Source organism: Panulirus ornatus, chromosome 38 (assembly GCF_036320965.1).
Source record: "Panulirus ornatus isolate Po-2019 chromosome 38, ASM3632096v1, whole genome shotgun sequence".
Classification (NCBI taxonomy): Eukaryota; Metazoa; Arthropoda; class Malacostraca; order Decapoda; family Palinuridae; genus Panulirus; species Panulirus ornatus.
The window spans coordinates 7,551,493-7,573,696 of NC_092261.1; the positions used below are offsets into that span (position 1 = coordinate 7,551,493).

The window sequence follows — 22,204 nt, forward strand, 5'->3', positions numbered from 1 at the left end:
TTTCCTTTGAATCCGATGTTTTGAGTTAAAGATCTGCAGTCGTACATGTGTTTAAGGAGAGTGGATCGAATAGCAGGCTAGGCTAGCAGACTAAAGTTGGCTAGGCTAAATTTACTCTATGGTATAGCAATGGTTGCTTTAGTGGTCTCGCTTTGATTCTTGACTTGAGGTCATTGTGTGAGATGTTATGACGTTGAGGAAGATAACCAACGTCCTTTGACCTTTCGTACTCTCCATTATCCAGGTTGATGTATCCATATGTTGGCTCATAGCTCGTGAGAGACTGGTTTTGCCCTACTACGTCGATGTACCCGTATGTTACAGCTCATGAATGATCGGTACTGATCTACTCCACCCCCATCAAAACCATTCGTTGAAAGATTGATTTTGCAGTTGAGTGAAATGACTTGAATTTCAAGTTTCCTTTTGGCTTAGTCTGTCAGCTTTTTTTTTTTTTTCCACTGGATTACCGAGGAGTGAATGTTGCCAGCACTAACTGTCGTCCGGGATGTGTGTCCAACGCCCTCACCCTCCTTGCCATTCCTTCAAGACCAACGCCCGTCTTTGTGGGAGACCAGAGGTCTAAGGAGGGGCCCTCAACACCCATTTTATCCTTCTCTTAAGACCCAAGGGCTCGTCCTCGGGACGGTCCTGGGACATTGATATGAAGAGACTCATCAGAGACTCGTGTGGTTCGAAGATGATTTCTATTTGGTAGTGTGTGTGTGTGTGTGTGTGTGTGTGTGTGTGTGTGTGTGTGTGAATAATCTGCCCCGTGGTGAGCGTTAGTACTAGAACAATCGCAGACGAGTATTTTCTCAGCACTTTCGGCTCTGTGGGCAAAAAAGAAAAGAAGAATGTATAATGCACATGACACCACATCTTGCGAGCGTTGGAAACTGGTCTATAGTATATAAAAAAGTCCCTGACGACGCCGTAGCCTCATGAACTTTCAGAATTAGATCAACAGCTGTGGTGGCGTACCACAAATACGCCGCCCTCCATATGCTGGTGGGAGACCTGCTTGTGGCTGGATTGTCTGACATGCATTGGCATTATTAGATTGTCTGGTGCCCTATGTATGCCAGACACACACATACATACGAGCTTGCTTTTGATATCACCCATGTATCTAAAGTCCGAATCTGTGCGTCTTACGTCCTTATATAGTCTTTCCTTACTTTCTCCCTGTTCCCTCTTTATTTCGCCCCCATTCAGTGCTTGATCATCGTGCCTCGCGTATACTTTGTGTATGCAGCCCATGGTTGCGTTGTCTGTTCGTTTGTGAAGAGTTTCTGTATCGTGCTCCTGTAGTCTGCTGCATTCCTCTCGGTTTCCTTTGGTTTGCGTAATCCTCTGGTTTGTCCCTTCTGTCGTCCAGCAAGTCCTCTTCGTCTGCCTTTTCTGTGGGTGCTTGCTTTATAAAGCTTTTCTGTTCCCCCTTTTTTTTCTCGTATGTGTCTTTATTCTCTGTCTTTTCCTACCTGTGTCTGTTTTGTAAGTGTCCATGTGTATTACACCGGCGGCGCCATTTCGTGCACAGACGCTGCTGCGTCATGTTTGGTCCACAGTGGATCCTTGTCTTCATCCGGAACAGACCCTCCCAGGCATTGGCTGTTGTTGCGTGTTGTGCTGGCGTCATGAGTGCATCATCTGTTCAGGGAAAGTATGGGTTATTTAACCAGTATTAGAGTCGTTTATCCTTTTTCTTGGGTGTGCATAAAGACAAAGAGGTTGAAGCCAAGCTGGGACCTCAAGCGAACCAGGGCCACAGGAGAGTGGGTGAGGAATCCAAATCTTCCCACTGGGTAGTTTTCCTTTAAGATTTTATTATATCGCCTACAAGTATTCAGTCTTAATCTCCCTCTCCTTTTCTTTATTCCTACCCTGTCTCTTCGTCCACGCCCCGATATCTTGCCAACGACACAAGGAGCATATTTAGACGCTGGGGACGTCGCTGTGTAAGCGACCGTCTTGTGTTTGTGTGTGTGGCGGATGTGAACGAGGGGAAGAAGCTCGGGAGGGAAGAAGTCGGACAGGACGGGGGGACACATGGCTCTCAAACGTGGCGGATGTGAAAGAAGGAGGAGGATTCCGGGGAAGCTGGACAGGACGGGACACATGGCTCTCAAACATTTTACGGACTCCGCGCAAGAAAACTCTGCCCCCGAAAAGTATTTTCGGTTTTAAGCCGGTTAAAAGAGAAGGAGAGGAGTAAAATGGCCGATTATAGTCGACCGTTTATATCTTACGACGAAAGCCGACATATCGTTGAGACGTGCCTGGTTATGTGAGTTTGATTTGGAGGGCATTCGTTTGGTCATGTTTGAAAGCTGCATCTAAGCAAAAGATTTATTGGATACTCCACAAGATGTCTGCACCTGACTTACTGAACTGGATGGGTTTGGTAAGTAGGCGTTTTGACCTGTAATTTGAATGGACCTTATTAACCTTAGTCTCCTGGTGTGTGTATGTGATTCCTTGTCTTCACCTTTCGTTTTATTTTAGATAATTTAGTTCGCTTTATGACTTCATTTCAGCTTTATTCTTTTTAGTAGGCGTTTTGACCTGTAATTTGAATGGACCTTATTAACCTTAGTCTCCTGGTGTGTGTATGTGATTCCTTGTCTTCACCTTTCGTTTTATTTTAGATAATTTAGTTCGCTTTATGACTTCATTTCAGCTTTATTCTTTTTGCTTCATATGCGCTAACTGTCTTGAGTTAGTACATACGTATGTATTATATTGTCTTCGTGCTTGTGAATGACTCTATTTGCTTGTTACGTCCATACGAACTGTGGAAGTATTTCGTGTCTGTATTCAGTTAGCACGCCCGTATCGAACAGATATCGCCACGCATTCGTATGTATGAGGCATTGGAGCTCCCCCCCTCAGGGTGTGTGTGTGTATGAACTACATACGTATGCCATTCTCATTTGTGTATGAGACCCTTGTCGGCGCGGTTTTAGCCAGGTGTAGCAGTATGCTGGCTGGGTTAGGCCGAGTGACGCTACATTATACATGCGACTGTGGAACACGATACCTGCGATGCTAATGTGTCTCCATTTCTTCTTCCTGCCGGAGAGGCAACTTCTGCCACTTCTTCGCTCACGAAGTTAGCGGCTCCTGGTTAGGTGTGGTGTCGTGTGTGTGAGAGGAGGAGGAGGAGGCTCGGGATGCGTGAATGGCTTCTCGGGTTCGTTCGGATCTCCTTGGGCATTGCGGTGACATTTGGGTCCGTTAGGGATATCTCGCCGTCTTTGCGAGTTCCCAGTCGTTTCATCGCTCTTCATTTCCTCCCGAGGTTCGTGTGTGAAACTTGAGGAGTGTGACAAGTTAAAGGGCTGGGTGGGCACCCTGAGTTATTGGGCAGTGACGGTGTGAGGCTTGACATGGTAGATATGTCTTCGAGTTGTGGTCCTTGAGGGGCCCTGGAACTCTCGCCAAGACATGAAGATTCCAGTCTCTAAGCATCTTCGCCTGATCTGGAGTGAGCCTATTATAAATCGCGTGAAGTGACCGTTTGAAACGCGAGTTAGTAGAGGACAAGTAGAGGTCCCATGACAATTTTCTACAGCTTGTTCATAGATAGTGCGAACATTGTAACGTCATTGTCATGTTTCATATGGAAAATTGTACTTGTGTGTGGTATGGATATGTGAGTCAGACAAGGATAGGGCATATGTGGGTGTAGGTAGATAAAACAGTATGGATGTTCGGTTGTGCGAGAGAAGGAGGGAGAGGTAGCTACTACAACACACACACACACACACACACACACACACACACACACACACACACACACACACACACACAAGGATATCTCTTCAAAAGTCTCTACACATGACTTCTCATGTACATAAACACTGCAATATCAAGTCGTGTAAATATACACAGAAGCTGAGTGGTAATGAGACACTCGGTGACTCGTATGATACAGTCAAGAGGAGGGAGGATATATATACTGACAGTCCACATTAAATGCTTTGGTTGTGTCGTGACGTGAGTACTGGGAGCGTACATACGTATATACCAACTGACGAGGGTATATTGAGTGGTTTATAATGTAGCAGATGATTGGCATGTGGCAGATATGGTGAGAGGGAGAGCCTCACACATGGGACATGCTCCCCCCACCCCTTTCCTGTCTTCGACATTCTCACATACTTGGTCATATCACACTACAGCATACAGGTCCCGGTCTTCTGCATTCATGCGATGAACTTTAAATCAACTTTAAATCTCCTGATGTCGACCAGGTTGCAGACTGTAATCTTTTACGATAACAAACGCCCGTGTAATCACCAGTTTCCAGGCTGCCAATCGTGTTGATGATGACACAGCCATAGTAGGTATAACTGGCAGTTCGATCAGATAATTAATACATGACAGTGGTCATCAGTAGCCAAGTCTTAGCACGCATGCCTTGAGGTATCCTGTGGCGGTGTCAGTCATACGGTGTTGGATAGAACTTATCTTCCAATTCTGTTCTTAGAACTTTTCTTCGTTTTCTGTTCTCCTAGACAAAAGCTTTCCTTCGTTTTCCGTTCTCTCTTGGAATTTCCCGATTAGGTGTAGGAACATTTTCATGGTGGTTCTCTTGGTTTTTAGTTAGATTATTTCGGGTCCCTCCGGGTCTCGTAATTTTCTTGGGTTCGCTAAGAAACTCTCGCCTTATTCTATCCTTTTAAGGCCCTGGCAGGCATTTTTACTTGCTCTTTTATTTTCAGTATTTTTAATTACTTTTTTTAATGAGGAGGGCGCAGGGAGAAGGGGGGGGGGGGGAGGGGTGGATTCTTTCTTTCAATTATCTTGGTTCGTTTACGAATTTTCGTTTTGGCCAGTGTATCCCGGGTTCGCTCGAGCGCCCTCATTGGGCTCTGTCGGGTCTCGGATCCTCTTTCGGGAGGTCAAGGCCTTGAAGGGTTGTGGGTAGTGCCATTTGGATGGTGCCTTCGAAGGAGTGGGCGTCCTTTAAGGGAAATGGAGGAAGGAAGAAGAGAGAGCGAGATGAGAGAGGAGTGAATAGGCGAAGGAATCGGGAAAGGGAGTGAGTGAAAGGTAGGAGAGGCAAGTCAGGAATAGAGAGAGAGAGAGAGAGAGAGAGAGAGAGAGAGAGAGAGAGAGAGAGAGAGAGAGAGAGAGAGAGAGAGAGCAAGTACTCGGGAGCAAGTCAGAAACAGAGAGAGAGGGAGAGAGAGAGAGAGAGAGAGCCACAGTGCGTCGGTGCTACAGCGGCACTCGGGCTGGGCCGCTAATGTAGGTAGGCAGGAGTGGGTAGCTCAAAGCCCGCTTCGCTCACTCATCCTTCATAAACGTTTTAGCCCCGCGGGGCCAGGGGGAAAATTGTCCGTACGTTGAGCCCCTCGGAGCTAGGGGGAAAATTGTCCGTACGTCGAGCCCCGCGGGGCCAGGGGGAAAATTGTCCGTACGTTTAGCCCCGCGGGGGCCTGGGGAAAATTGCCGGGATGTTGAGCCCTGCGGGGTCAGGGGGGAAAATTGCCCCTACGTTTAGCCCCGTGGGGCCAGGGGGGAAAATAGTTAATACGTTTAGCCCTGCGGATGAGGGAGAAAGTAGTCGAACTTGCACCCCAACGGAGCAAAACGTAAATAGAAAAAAAGATGGCAGGAAAAGTCGCTGACTTTGATTTTTAAGAAGATATTCAGTGATGTAGACAGATTACGTGGATATCATGCGTTGCGAATACCATATTTCACCCATGTTTCTGTTTATGGCCTTTGGCTTCCCTCCGTACATCCCTGCCTCATGCCGAAGGGGTCCTACAGTTCCCTGCAGCTCGTAGTAGCGCAGTGTTGGGTCGCAGGATCTTTACAGAAAGGCCGTGGGGTAGTTGTAGATAGCACTGGAGAGGTTCGATCAACCGGTTCGGGAACTCCACCACCGATCAGTTCTCAGTGTTCGTAACCTAACCTGTGTCGGGCCCCGGATGTTTACGCTTTCGCAGTAGTTTCAGTTCTTCTTCTTCTTCAGTGATCTTATTTGCCACTGTGTTTACGGTTCCTCTCCTTCATCACTGGTCTTATTTACCACTGTGTTTTCGGTTTTTCCCTTTCTTCAGTGGTGTTATTTGTCACTGTAATTGCGGCTCCTTTTCTTTCTTCAGTGGTGTTATTTGTCACTGTAATTGCGGGCCCTTTTCGTTCTTCAGTGGTGTTATTTGCCACTGTGTTCGCGGTTCCTCTCCTTCTTCAGTGGTCTTATTTGCCACTGTGTTCGCGGTTCCTCTCCTTCTTCAGTGGTCTTATTTGTCACTGTGTTTGCGGTTCCTCTCCTTCTTCAGTGGTCTTATTTGTCACTGTGTTTGCGGTTCCTCTCTCTTCAGTGGTCTTATTTACCACACTGTATTTTCGGTTCTTCCCCTTCTTCAGTGATGTTAGTTGTTAGTGTATTTGCGGCCCTTTTCTCTTCAGTGGTGTTATTTAGCAGTTTCCAGTGACTGTCATTTGTGTCGGGGGAACGTTTTTAAAAGCGGTAGATTTAGGAGGATGCCTCCTAAGTGTTTTCCTTCGTGTGTGTTTTATCGTCTCTGCTCCTGCAGGGATTAAAGCCTCATATTCATTCACTCTAGTTTTTATTTTCACTGTAAGTGTTCTTTTTCTCTCTCTCTCTTCCACGCGGAACTCGGCAGTAATGCCTGGTGTCGTAGATGCTGTCGTAACGCGGTAGTAATCCGCTGAGTAGAAACGTTTTGAAATGTGTCGCAACACCGGATATGCCTCTGTCGGCATAAGGGTTCGGAGGATATTCAGCCGACTCTTGTCTGCACGGAAGCTTTGGCTCTTGTGATGGCTGAGGGTAAGGTAATCAGCCATTAGGCTTCCTTAGTACGAATTCATGTCATTCCCTTAATGAATTCTTGATATTCGGTTTATGTTCTCTTGTGTTTTTTTTTTTTTTTGTTTTTTTTTTTGAAGTTCTGCCTAGACCGAAGGATGGGAAATTGTATCAGTTGCAGATACATGTATTTTTCAGTGTCGTACTGGAAGATCTTGCTGATGTATGCTAATGGGCTGTGTCTTCCCTCCGTCCCTCCCCCCAACCCTACATACCTCCCTCATTTTTTTTCTTTATCTTAACATCACTTTGTTCCCCCTTCCAGACCCTGACAAGCACCCTGCACACCATCTCCGCCCTCCGCACCCCCTTCCCTTCCGCACGTTTCCCTCCCACGCCCCATTATCCTCCTCTTCCACCTCGCCTTGTACTTTTCCTCCCAGTATGACCCTTAACGCTTGTCCTTATGCATTTTCTTCTCCCCTTTACCTATTCTTCATCAGTTCATCCGTGCCTCCTGCTCCCTCCCCTACGCCCCTCCACTGCATATCCGTGCCTCCTGTTCCCTCCCCTTACGCCTCCACTGCACATTGCCCCTCCCATCCCCACCCTGACGACGGCTGAATAAAGCCCATTACTGCCATTGGCACAAGGGGCCCCCATGCGGGGGCACCTCACCGGGTTGGCTGAAGGTGTTGCGCCTCCCACACCTACCCGACCCACCCACCTTAGGCCTTCACCTCAGGGGGCACCTGTGGTCATACAAGGTGACCTTTGGAACCTGCAGCGAGCCACATGGTAATCTGCTGAATACGTTAGTCACCTAGAACTACTTAACGGCAGTCACCTGGTGTCACCTAGACTTAAGTAATCTCCCAGCACCTTTGGGTTGCTGAAATCACCTAGAAACAACTGATGGTCACCTAGAAGCACCTGTTGGTCACTTAGAACCACCTGGTGGTCACCTAGAACCACCTGGTGGTCACCTAGAACCACCAGTTGGTCACCTGGAATCCCTCTTACCAAACAGATACAGGGGAGAACTGTCTGAGGAAGAAAATACTGTTACCTGTTCCTTATAGAATGAGAAAGAGGATCTGAAGGGTTGCAGCCAAGGTCAGGAGGGGATCCGTCACCAACAACCGGTCGCAACACAGAGTGTTAGAGCCGGAAAACTTGTACATCAGGTGGGAGACAAGACACGTAGCACCCGTCCTTTCATGAATGCCAACATGACGGGGATTTGGAACACACACTGGGCAATCAAAATCCCACTTAACGAAGTGGCTCGATGACTTATGCAGTGTGCTCAGCAGCCATCGTAGCAAACTCGCTTTAAGAGATCATTTGGATCCGAAAATTCTGCTAAGACAGATGCGACAGGATCGGAAGGACGTGTGGAGGAGGTGGGTGGTTCGCTAAAGAATGTCACAACTGAGTTAAGGACACCACCATATCACCATTCAATAATGCATGGGACCTCGGAGTAATGATCACCGACGAGTTCCCTCACTGAGCACAATGAAGCAACAGTTGCCTCTTCCGAAAGAAAAAAAGATGGTTGGCTGGATCTTGCGGATCTTCAAGACAAGGGAGGTAAAAGCTACCGATGACGGTCTTCAAGTCTCTAATACCATAATGCCATGTGCTAACATCACCTCTCAGGGAGAGAGATATTACGGAGTGAGGAAGTATGTACAGTTCTCTCACTGCCTGCATTGACACTGTAGAGGGTTTTTACTAAATGGGAACGACTAATATCACTGAGGCTTCACTTTCTAGACGGGATAGGTACACATATTGATGTCTTGATCAGTCAACGCCTTACATATATTCTGGTACAGGTGCGTCCATTGGCGTCGCTTGTCTTTCGTGTCGCGGCTGGACATTGAAGTCGAACCGTGTAAAGGAAGCGTTTGGCTTCTCTCATAACAGATATTATAGAACGGCTTAGCACAGAAACGAGGTAGTGTGGTTTAGCGGAAGATCGCAAAGAGACGTTCTTCCCAAGGCTCCATCACGAATTTTTGCGCCACACACAGCAAGAAGCGCTCCCCCCCCCCCCACCCCCTCACCCGAGACATGACAACAGACTACCCAGCACAGCTCACATACACTCCTAGTAATGGACGCCCTGGCGGGCCACTTGCGTCAACCACCCACTTGTATGCAATACAAGCCAGCTCGAGTGCAGGGGGGAAGGTGGGGGGATGGGGGGGGGGCTGCTTCGCCAGCAGGTCCTTGAGACCCTTCCAACCCCCCACCAGCCCCCGTAACTCTGACTCCCCCCCTCTCTCTCCCCGAGTAGACCTCCAGTTAGACCAACATTCGCGCCTCCCTCCCTCCCTCCTTGCCTCCCTTCTCCTCTCTCCTCTGGTTCTTGCACGGTGGGCGTACGGTTCGCACCTCCCACAGTCAACACCACAGGTATGGCGTGTGTGTACTGGATGAGAGTATGGTGGCTCTAGACGCCTTAGTCTGTATGGGTTGTGGACGAGGCTTTTAGCGGCTGTAAACACGTGAGCCATTGGTCTTGGACGATGGAGTCATCTGTTGTCCTTGATTTCGATACCACATGCCGCTGTAAGTTGTCTTCACATTTGGAGTTTTTTTTTTTTTTTCATTCTGGAAATACCTGTCTATGCAAGTGTTGAGAAGGACTTCATATGTTAGTTCTTAGGCCTTCACAAGTCTCGTATGAACTTTAGTGTAAGTTCATGCACACACACACAAACACACACACACACACACACACACACACACACACACACACACACACACACACACACACACACACACACACATTTATTCCATAAACTAAATGCCTAAGACTGAAGTAACTTCGTAAAGGAAATTATTTTTTTATCAGAGTAGGTTGAAGTGTAGATGTAATAACTTATTTAGTGTCCTTTTCTTTTTGACATTGATTCTTTTTATGCCTCGAATAATGGAACGTTCCCTTACCACTAGTAAAGGGGTCGAGCGGGAGTGTTTTTTTGAGGGGACAATAGGGAAAGGGGCAGAATTTGGCTTAGTTTTAGCTGAATAAGATAAATCCTTATTCATTGGTGTTGCCTGACGGCTTTGTGTTGTGAATAGAACACGTTTGTTGTCATGGCTTTCCCATGCTGCACTCCATGCCACCAAGACCTTCCCCACCACTGACACCGTCCCTGCCATCGACACCTCCCCCTGCCACCAATATCTCCCCCAACCACTGACACCTTCCCTGGCACCTACACCTCCCTCAACCACTGGTACCGTCCCTGCCACCACCTCCCCCAACCAATGGCACCTTCCCTATTACCAACACCTTTCCCAACCACTGACACCTTCCCTGCCATCAACACCTCCCCCAACCACTGACACCTTCCCTGCCACCAACACCTCCCCCAACCACTGACATCTTCCCTGTCACCAACACAGCATAACACGTGTATAATGATCACTTCATGAATGCTTATCACGGGTCACGCACCCACTTAACTTCATCAGTAAAGGTCATGTACACCTGCGCTGCGAGGTCAACCCGCCACTGTCTTGCCCTGACCTGGAGGGAGGGGAAGGTGGAGGGAGGTAGGGGAGTGCTCCTGGACCTGGTCTGACCGACCGAAGGGAGGTGGGTATAGATTAGTGGCTGCACCTGCATATTGTTATTACACTCCTGCATCCCATCCCTCTCGAGAAAATAAAGGTGTACTTATGTTGCCCGCCATTCTAATCAGCCTCTCCCTCGACATATCAAACAGCACAGCATCAGCTGCATAGTCCTGCTGGGGGGGAACTTCCATTCCGTGAAGAAGAAGAAGAAAAAATAGAATAACAACACTTGTGGTGACATCACACAACCATTGAGTTGTGAGTCCATGCGTAAAACGTTTCTTGGAAGTTGTAACTTTGTTGAATGTACCAACTCACATGTGTTGTTCTGTGAGTTATATCAATCCATCGTAAATAGCTTTGTAGTCTACGCACTGTCCTCAGACGTTTTATCTTGCAACACGTCCGTTCTTCCTGTCTTTTGCGTCCCTAGCTTTCTACCCACATCCGCACAGCGTCGTCGGGTCTCGCACAGACAGACACCCCAACCCATCTCTTGCCCTACCCAACACTGCACCTCGCCCCTCCTCAATGCCCCTTCAATGCACCTGAGACCTCAGTCTCTCCCGCCCTCCTTCTTCCTCCTTGTGGGACTCCCTTCAGCTCACCTGTCGTTCCTGCCACTTCCACGTCCGTCTCCACGTCCACTTCCGAGGCATTGCAAGGTGGACATGCCTGGCCGCTTGGTTCCTGACTCGGCGTCTGTCTTTAGGTCTACAGCGACACGTAAGAGATGATCATCACCCGAGGGTGGTGCTTCCTGCTTTTAGGATCCATAGCACCTTGAACAAGAGGAAATTAAATGGAGGTCTCTTTTTTTATGTTAGCTGAGACGGCACGGGCAGCTGAGGCCCTAATCAAGGCCATTCCATAAAAAGCATATATATATATAAACCCTAGCCTGAGCCAGTCGTAAGGGTAGATGAACAGCTGCTGCAACCAGGATTCGAACCTTTGCGCTCGACCCTGGGCGGCCCGTGAATGCGTCACGGTCATGAACGCTACACCGCTACACTGCGGGAGCCGGTGACGACGCCTTGCTGATCTGCATGTTGTTGTCTTTCGTTTGGTTTCCCCTGTGCATGTCAAGCGCTGGGGATTTTATAACGAAAGGTCACCGGGACTCGCCAAGGCTCCCGTGGCATCGTAAAGTTCAAATAATGGTTGAGAAGCGAGGTGTCCACCCCTCCCTCCTACCTCCTTCCCCTCCCTTGGAACAGGCCTGCCAGCCGCCGGCTCCAGCCTCCACTAGACCTGCTCACCTCCTCCCTGCCTAACTGACTGGAAGACGTTTCACTTTGTGACGAAAATCCAGGAGGCCGATGGTGATGATGACAGCCGGACTTTGCATATATTTAGTTCCCTTGTTTGGTCGACTTGGACGACTTCCTACACTGTATATGTTGTGTTATTTTACTTTCAGTTGTTTTCCCCGGAAATTTCCCTGGACGTTTCGACGTATAAGTTAATTAACGGGTGTGATCGTTGGATGATGGTAGGGGGTGTCTGGGTGGTGGGGACACCTCGCCCACACCGGGGCCTGGTGGATGTTGAGGTTGTGTGTTGGGAGGTGAGAGGCCTCGCCCACACCAGGGGTCTGGTGGGTGTTGAGGACGTGTGTGTGGGGGGGGGGGAAGCCTCGCCCTGAGAGGGGTCTGGTGGTGGATGGGAACGTGTGGAGGGAAATCATCTCTAACCTATTCCTAACCCATCTTTCCTTCCCTCTGTATACCCACCCGTAACTTCTATTCCACGTGCGTTCATCTCCCCCTCTAAAACCTTTTTTGTCCCTCCCTCCCACTGGTTTCCCCCCCTAACCGCACGCCCTCCCGGCCTGCCCTCCAGCGCCACGCCAGCCGCTAATGCCACGGCCGGCCGTCCTCACCTGGAGAACCATTTGCCATTTATCACCATGAAGGTAAACAAGGATAATTAACCCTCCCCCCTCGCCTTCCCTGTTACCAGTCTTGAGATGACTCCGACGTTGGCCTAAGCTGCGCCGTAAGTTGCACCTGTCCGGTGTTGCTTTTAAAACACTGTCATTATGATGATTTAGAAACTTCCACTCCTGTGTGTTTAGCGCGCTCTTTTTAGCTGTACACCTTCGACAAGCGGGGCTCTGTGTGTGTGTGTGTGTGTGTGTGTGTGTGTATGTGTGTGTGTGTGTGTGTGTGTTTGTAAGGACACACACACAGAGGGAGGAAGAACTATACACACTTCCGTAACATTATCATGCTGTATCCTTAATGGAGATGATGATATATCCGGCCTGGCAGTTCCTGTGTTATGCGCAGGAAGTAGCTGAGTTAGTCCCACGCCCCCTTTTGCGCCAGTGCCGTTCACCTCGGTGATGTCTTTCGAGGAAGAGCTCCTTCAGGATGCCCCACCACCAACCCCCCCACAGCCCTCCCCGCGTTCCAGAGTTCACTCCTCCAGTGTTGGTCCAGTGCGTCCGTGTCATTCCGCCGCTGCGTGGTAGCAGGTGTGGTGCGCGGTAGTTGCCAAGACCCTCCGGTCTGTGAGGGAGCCTTACGTCATCTGCACCTTCAATGGGCTCACTGTGGTCTTATACAATAGCTCATACAGTAGGTTAATTTTCTGATGCAGGGTGGTCAAACGCGCACCTCCACATCAGCGTTTTATTTGGCTTTAAACGTTGCATTATATATATATATATATATATATATATATATATATATATATATATATATATATATATATATATATATATATATGTCGGCTTGAGGCAAGCGCAGAGGGGATTCTCCGACTTGGACGCTTGTATGATACCCCACAGACCGTTTCATAAGTCGTGTCTCGGTAAACGTGATGATCAGTGGAAGGCCAAAATCAGGCCGGGAATATTACACGTGGCTGTAAATATTGTAGGGAATGGGAGCAGCAGTCCAACGACACGGGCCTTTGGCGCCCGCCCTGACTTAATGGCGTCCGAGGAGCGGAGGGTCGAGCGGACGCTGGCGTTTCCCTCGCCCGCGCTGGGCCGCTCGCTGGCCTCCGGCCGCCGCTCGTGACGATGATCTCACGAGCCAAATTACAGCACTGTGAGGTTCCGATACACCGGTGATCACCCTGTGCCCTACACACAGTCACAGGTTGGTGTGTATATCCTGACTGCGTTTACGAGCCGGGGAAGGTCTGCGGGTGACCTATAACACATAAAGGTAAGAACTCGATCGCAGCCTCGTCAGAATTTACATTAGGGGTTTAGAGCGTATAAAGGCGGGGACCTGGGAGTGGGTTAGCGTTGTCTTTCCCCAGATACTAGGCGTCGTCCACTTTTCTTCATATACATACTGACGATGTGGAACATACTTGGTGATGGACAGTGGAACGGTACCGAAGGACATAAGATGATGTCGGGCTAATTATAATGATGTGCAGAGACGTGTTAAGTGATTGGTATATTGAAGGTTAGTGGGACCTCGGGACTTGGAAAGGTAGCTCCTTCATTCTGCTGACCCCACAGGGTTAACCATTGTCAACATCTTGAACTGTCACTCGATTTTGAGATAGACATCCACCTAGGATGTGGAAAGACTCTGTTTAACCATAAGCCCTCAACTCGTCTTACAACCCAAGTGTTTACATGCACTTTCTACATGTATTTCCAGTCCTAGCCAGTCTTAAGGAACCGTTACGTAGTATAGTGCATTATTATTATTATTATTATTATTATTATTATTATTATCATTATTATTATTATTATTATTATTATTATTATTATCATCATCATCATCATCATCATCATCATCATCATCATCATCATCATCATCATCATCATCATTATTATTATTATTATTATTATTATTATTATTATTATTATTATTATTATTATCATTACACATGACATAGTAACAAAGGTCTTATGTCCTCTTTTCTCTTCCTTCTTAGGTAAGGAATCAACCGTTGGCTGGATGAAGGAAGTTCAGCCATGCCTCCTGTCTACACAGCTGCCTCCAGTCTCCCATCATCATCAGCACCTGGAGCCATCGTCCTCGCTCACACTTCCCCTTACGAGCGGTGGTCCAGTGTCGTGTGATGTGAAGGTTAGATAGATTGCTGTTGGTTTACTATCTTCGTCACCCCTGCCTTGGAGCGAGCTCCTCCAGCCTCCTCTCCGTAGCCTCCGTCATCATCATCATCATCATCATTTCCGTCCACTATCCTCACCACCTGTAGCACACTGACTGGCCATCTGTCAACGGCCGGAACCATCGTCACAGCCATTTGCATGACGGTGTTGCGACTCCCGGCCAATAGTAAAGATGGATCGAGAGGATGTCGCAGGCTTGCGCCACTGGTGGTACTTTGCTGTGTCGTAGGCTTACGCTACTGGTACTTTCCTGTGTCGTAAGCTTGTACCACCGATATTTTACTGTGTCGTAAGCTTATATACCACCGATACTTTAGTGTCGTAAGCTTATACCACCGATACTTTACTGGTACTTTCCTGTGTCGTAAGCTTATACCACCGATACTTTACTGTGTCGTAAGCTTACAGCAGTGACGCATGTTTCCCTGAACGCAGCATTAAATGCTTTGCTGCGTGGCCAGCTGACGTGAATGATGCATCGCTGCGATGGAACCCTCACCTGGCAGTTCATTTTGAGTTGATTTCACCTCAGAGATTTTTTTTCTTTTCTCTTACTCTGGCATAATGAATGGCGGATCGGCTGGCAGAGAGAGAAGGAAGCACAGACGAATGATGAACAGCGGAATTTGATTAACTGTACTATTATGGGAAACCAATTAGAGAATACGATCCATAGGATTAAGTAAAGATAGATGACGTAATCCCCCACACACACACACACACAACGTTACCCGCATCACACACACACACACAGGGACTTCGAGTCATCAGAATTTAGATTGGAAATGAGTTGGGTTTTCTCACGCTCATATCGGCTCTTATTCTAGAGCTCAGACTCCCAGCCGAAACGCCAGGACTCGTCCGGTCCGTATGCTGTCTGCGGGTCGTTGACACTCTCATCTTGATGCCACCGGTAAGTGCCAACAGTATTCGTTCCCCAGTAGAGGCAGACGCGTTGGCATACGCGCCCTCCAGGGCCGATAACAGACACGGGAATTCATTGAGTGCTTTTTGGGGGGCGGTTTAGCGGTAAACAAGATTGGACTCAGTGCATAGAGGATCCCGTCTCTTACGAAAGGAATTTAGGCCTCATATCACATCATTTATTAGTTACCTCTACTTAACTGATACGAGGCAAGTCAATGCCTTATGTCAGCATATTCACGGAGTACTTAGGTACAGTCGGTGTTACGTAGAGCTTTAGAGACATCAAGATATATACGTTCAGCCCTTACGCAAGTGCCAAGTGGGTTTTTAAAACTAAATTACGCCCTTGGCCAGAAAACTGCAGAGCATCGTAGAAGAAAACGAACACTGTATATAAAAGGATTCAAACTTGGGAAGTCATAAAACCGGATGTACTTGATGAATTTAAGTGTGTGTGTGTGTGTGTGTGTGTGTGTGTGTGTGTGTGTGTGTAAATCATCAAAGGTCAGAGGCTTTTGTAAAGTCTGTGCGTATAATATCTTCGTGGCATTTTCTTGTTTGGTCTCCATCATATGTACAGTTTTGACGCAATGGCGACGCCACCAGCTTATGTGTACTGTGGCCGAGAATGGCTGTATGGGAATAGATCTTATGGGGTTATGGTGATTACTGACTGGACCACACTGTTTATTTAGTGTCTCGCTCTTCTCCCCACACTCCCGTGTGTGTGTGTGTGTGTGTGTGTGTACACACCTAGCTTCTGTCAGCAGACCATACCAAAGGAGTCTCTGTTGTACCTGTGTACGTGACTTGCATCAGAGATCGTAAATCACACTGATGGGGAAAGACCTTTTTTTTTCATGTTAACGCCGACGTCGCCTGCAACCTTCACATTTAACACAGAGTTGTCAACATACACCATCGTGGACTCCCGTACCAGGAGGTTGATTTTCCACTTCACTACTAATGTGTGCTTACCCTGAATTCCTTAACCCAAATACACACGGTTCAGACAGTCTGGGTGACTTTCTAAAGTCGGAAGCGAAGGCTCCCAAATTCGGTAAGTGTTGCGTCTGTGATGCTTCATGTGTGACCCTCATACACCTGGCGAGGAACAGTGTCGCCCAGCGATTCAGCGGAACCATTACACTCCGTTAATCCTCGCTGAGGATAACTGGACCTCACTGGGTGTGGTGCACCTTCCCCCGTACATTTGTGGTCTGCCTTCCTTCATCCCGTCTGGTGTTCACTTCACACACCGACGCCCCACAGTGTCAGGATAATCATGAGCCAAAGGGAAAGTGGTATGTTGAAAGATAAATATATATATATATATAGAGAGAGAGAGTGGTGTCGGTTGTGTTTTGAAAGAACAGACGTAAGGATATGATGATAGCTAGATCAACACCAGATCACAGAAGTGGGTGGGGGGAGTATGGAATAAGCAGTGAGGACGAAGATGAAATAAGGAAGACATGGTTCACAGTGGACACTGTAAGACACCCTCTCTAGATTAAGAATAAGAGACGATACGGACAATCAATAATTACTATTGCATTCCTAGAACGTGTTAATGGTGATATATGAATATTTTTTCCTTAACTCTAGAAATCACGTAAACGTAAAATTGGTACTTGCCTGTGCTTAGGAAGTCCAGGTCACCGTGTTACTGTTATATTACCGAGGCTTAGTTACATTGTTGATGAGACTCCATGCTCTAATGAGAATAAAACTTTTGAAACTTGAACCAACCCTGGGTGTTTAAGGGGGGGTGTTACATCCAGGTGGTAGTGAGGAGGCTGGTTATTGAGGAGTCAGAAGAGGTCGTAATGCGTTGCTGGGAGAGAGTATCTTGGTGTGAGTGTGTGTGTAGCGGGTCACAGGTTATTGTCCAAGTGTCTGGTCTGGTGTCTGCTGGGATGGCTCAGGCAGGGAGTCACCCCATCATTACCTCGGCCTAGAGGAGGAAGGAGGTCTGTGAGTCAGCGAGGATCGTAGCGGGTGAGGGCCGATGTTTGGAGGAGGAGGAGGACTCGTGCATTGAGGCAGGTGTAGGGAGGGAGGTGCTGCGTGAGACACAGGCAGCTCCCTCCCCTCTTTAGCCGATCTGTCTCCGTAACTGTCGAGGGATCAACCTCTCCCTCCAACCTTGGTAGCAGTGGTGATAGTAATAATTATATTATTATTATTATTATTATTATTATTATTATTATTATTATTATTATTATCATCATCATCATCATCATTACGCAGTTATGGTGACCATGACACTCTCAGTTTCACTCGGCCTCTCCAAAATGACAGTTACCCCCTGGAGGTCAGGGAGCGCCGGCCCCGAGCCAATTGGGCCAGCAAGCTGGCACCCTCGACTTCTTGTCATTCCCATCGTTGTCCTACATACGTGCAAGTAATCCTTTCATGGCCGTGGTCATGGGTGCCCCCGAGCCACCGTATTCACACTACGTTTTCGCCCCCGATCATTCTTTTTGTGGAACAAGTAATTACGGTTTGGACGCTGGTAACGCCCATTACCCCGTTTTCTGTGCCTGACAGTAATGTTACGAAGAGAGAGAGAGAGAGAGAGAGAGAGAGAGAGAGAGAGAGAGAGAGAGAGAGAGAGAGAGAGAGAGAGAGTACCTACGGGTATCTGGCTTGTAAAATGAGTTGAAATTCAGAGCCATTTCCTCCCGAACATGATGACGTATTGTGTAAACATTTCATCTACAATAATATTGTGTAAAAACATTTCATGAACAATGATATTGAATCTTCGATATCTGAATTTACACCCTTATTCTTTTTTCCACTTTCTTTGTTTTTTTTTTTTCCTTGCACCCAAGGTGGCCTTGATCACATGTGCTTTCCCAGTGCTGTTGTTGGCCAGTGTGTGTGTGTGTGTGTGTGTGTGTGTGTGTGTGTATAAACGTAAATGCCAGTCATTATCATTGGTCAGAGCTTGCTGACCGTTATCTCATTTACTCTGTCAATTGTTAAATGATTGCTGTTCATTCCATGTAAATGGTAGATGATTATTGTTCTCTTGATGTAAATTGTTCAGTGATTACTGTTCATTTGGTGTAAATTGTTAAATGATTACTGTTCATTTGGTGTAAATTGTTAAATAATTACTGTTCATTTGGTGTAAATTGTTAAATGATTACTGTTCACTTGGTGTAAATTGTTAAATGATTACTGTTTACTTGGTGTAATTTGTTAAATGATTACTGTTCACTTGGTGTAAATTGTTAAATGATTACTGTTCATTTGGTGTAATTGTTAGATAATTACTATTCAGCGAGTGTGATTGTAAATTGATTACAGTTCACTCGGTGTAATTGTTAAATGATGATGACTGTTCACTGGGTGGTGCCCGATCCCTGTGGCCAGTTTCTCACTACAGTGTAACTTGTAATGTAACCGAGTCACTGTGACGTGGTCTGCGAACCCCTTTTGTACATTCTTGTGCGAGCCTCTCCTACGTCACCACCGGCCACAAGGTGGGCAGGGGTGCGACACACACACACACACCTCCTACGACGTCCTTCAAGGATCGTTGCTGGGGCTTCGTATATAAGAATTAGTATAAAAGTTACGTCCTCATCCACGTCCTTAGATTATGGATGTGAATAACTGTGAAGTCCTTTACTTTTTTTTTTCTTCTTTTTGCGGTTTTATACGAGTCGAATTTTAATTTCAGGCTGAAGCTTAGGACGAGTGTGTCTGTTAAGAGCTTCATGTCAACAAGAAATGGTGTTTAAAGAGTTGATGCCGATGGAAATCATTTGAGTATTGTAAGGGTTTTTATGTATCCTCGCCTTCGGCCGCTGCTCCCCTGGGTCTGTGTCATTGTCAGACGACCACTTGGCACTATCATCCTGTGAGGTCAGTCATGCCACCACTTGGATGATATGCCTCAGTGTCGTATGACACGTGACACCGTCATTCTGTCAGTGTCATATGACACGTGACACCACCCTCCTACGCATCATCATCTTGCCACCACTTCAGTACACCCCCTTGTCTCCCTCTTCTGATACGGATCACTTCAGCTCTTTTGCCCTACCATTCTCACGTTCTTTCCCTTCTCTTCACCATGCTATCCCTCCTCCCCTCCCTTTTGCCCCTCCTCCTCCTCCTCCTCCTCCCTCGGGGCTACTCCCTCACTCCTCTGTCTCCTCCTCCCCCTTAACCCATTCCCCCCCCCCCTCTTCTTCAAGAAATCATTTTCGTATGATTATCTTTCGTGCGTTTCGTTCACTTTCACTTGGTTGATGTAGCCAAGTTTTCAGAGGCGACAGAAGTTTGTTTATTTGGAGAGAGAGAGGGGGAAAAAGAAGATATGTCTCCTCAGCATATTAGGAAAATGAAAAGGGGAAAAATATATATATATATATATCAATATGTATTGTACCCGAATTCTGCCAACGTGACCCAAAGTTGGGTGATTGGACCTGAAATGTCTCGACCGAACCTAAGGTTTGTTGAATTGGACGCGAAGCTTCACCGGATCGACTCGAATCTTCTCAGCTCAGGTCGAATTTCGTCGAACGGATCCCAAAATTTTTCGTGACAGGGCCACGACTATCCCAGTAGAACCTTAATTTTCGATAATATCGAACCATAAATTACCACTGTCAATTGTCTTCTTGTTTTCAGTTGGTTTCGCTTCACACCCAAGCTCTAGGTTGGGTCAGGAGTTCCGCATCTGTCCACCATACTGGATCACTTGCAGAAGTGGTTCGAAACTCCTCATGAAGCTGATGATATCGTTTATTCATGCTGTATAGACCAGACTTCAGTCAAACTATATGAGCCTTACAGCTGTATAAGCTTAATTCAATTTAAGCTGTAGCCTAACTCATTCTAGATTCTCCTTTCTGTCCTAACTGTTTAAAAGACAGTTGGTCCAGCTTCCGACGTCGATTATGTCGGCGCCATGATGGAAAACATCAATAACCGACACTGTTTGTGGATATCCCGGCTATTTTACTGAATGGCTTCTCCCCCGGTTGGCAACGCTGCTTCCCATGCCTTTTAAGAACCCGTCGAAGGGATTAGTTTCCTTTGCCTAATCCGAGTTAGCGCCTTTGCTACAAAAACGCAATTTATAGTGATCAATCGGGAGAGTGTGACGGGGTCCCGCGGCCGGGATAATAGCCGGCGGTAATCTGTCCTAATCCGTCGTAATCTGTCAGGAACAGTGTTGGCGACGCCAGCAGGCTCGGCTCCCCGCGCTGCCTTCGCGGGGTAGTTCCTCACGCGCTAGGTTGGCAATACAGTTTTTTTTTTAATCACTATTTTTACCGCAGAAAGAAGAGACGCGCTGTAGCCATCTTCATAACCATGTCAAAAGATACGTAGCGTACTCATAGGTACAGGGACTTGATAGAATGATTGAGTCACACACCAGGTTACGTTAAGAATGAGCCACAGTATTTACGGAAAGTGAAAAGAAAATATATTGGGTGCAAAATGTCAAGACTGAGATGTGAAATGTAAAATGTTTACACTTTTAATGTACGGTTGGGGATCCTAACGACGGTTCGTGGTGTGTGTGTGTGTGTGTGTGTGTGTGTGTGTGTGAACCTCCTAGAGCAGAGATGAGAACCATTAATATAGTAAAGACTCGTTGTTCTAGCCCTCCACACTGTCCCTCTGGCCACTAAATCGTTATCATTCCCGTCTCCACACTACAGTATGTACACTCCTCCTTGCCCCCCCCTAGTCGTCAGCCTCCGTCATTGCAGGTCCCGCCGCCGGGGCTGAGTCGCCTGAGGTCACTCAGGTTAATAGGAAATAAGCTGGAGACATTTTTAAGTACATGAATCAATTTCCTCAGCGTGATTGAGTGGTGAGCTCAAGTCTCGTTCCCTGGGTACTTTATTCTGCCTTCCCCAGCCATGTCCGCCTGTGGCCCATGCAGCCGCTGCTGTTGCTGCTCTGCCGCCTTCTGTGAACCTCCTCTTCATCCCTATGCTAATGTCGCTCCTCCTCCTCCTCCTCCTGCTCGGCTACACCTTCTCGAATCCCTCCTCTTCATCCTGTTTGGTCCCTGCGCCTTCCTGGTCTTTCTGTGCTCCTTTCCCTCCCTCCTGACCCCCATCCTGTTTTTTTACCGGTTTCATGTTTGTTTCTTCCTTCGTGGTGCTGTCCTCTTGTATATTGTTGGGTTCGTGCGTTTTCTTTCTTGCTGTTCAAAGTTCCTCTTTCCTCCCTCCTTCCCTCCTCCCCCACCGTGTCTTCCTCTTCTCTATCAGCCTCTCGTGTATTTTCTGCCCTCTTCCCTCTTGTCTTTTGTCTTTCCTCCTCCCCTTTGCTTTTCTCCTCCCTTTGCGCTGATTTCCTCTCCTCATATTATTATCCACTCCGCCCATCATTTTCTCCAGCTATTACCCGTTTCTCCCCACCTCCCATCATGCAACCCTGACCTCTCTTTACATTTTCTATCATCTCCTCATTTATTTGTATTCTTTCTGCTGCTGCTGGTTACTTTATTTTCCTTTTAACTTTTAGAATTTCATCTTCAGCCATCACTTCCCTCGTCCGCTACGGTCATCGCCTCTCTTCCTTTCTCTCTCTTTTCGTCTGCTTTCCCATCCTTTTATTCTTCTTGTGTTCTCCTTTCATTCTCTTTTGCCTTTTCCCCACGTATTTCTATTCCAGGCCCCCCCTCCTCCTCCTCCTCCTCCCTCTCGCTTCTTTCCATCTTCGTCAGTTTTTCATTCACTCCAGACCCCCGTCCTTTCTCTCTCCCCCCTCTCCCCTGT

General features: G+C 47.4%; 1 protein-coding gene across 3 annotated transcripts in view; it reads left to right on the forward strand.

Annotated features, from left to right (window-relative positions):
- The window catches only part of LOC139760865 (putative carbonic anhydrase 3), a 243,630-nt gene that overhangs the window by 179,959 nt on the left and 41,467 nt on the right, over positions 1-22,204 (forward strand). Inside the window, exon 3 of one of the 3 annotated variants that reach the window (XM_071684584.1) lies at positions 14,309-14,463. The exons of the other annotated variants lie outside the window; for them this stretch is intronic. The gene's annotated coding sequence lies outside the window, so the exon portion shown is untranslated. The remainder of the gene's footprint in view (positions 1-14,308; positions 14,464-22,204) is intronic. 3 annotated transcript variants of the gene reach the window in all.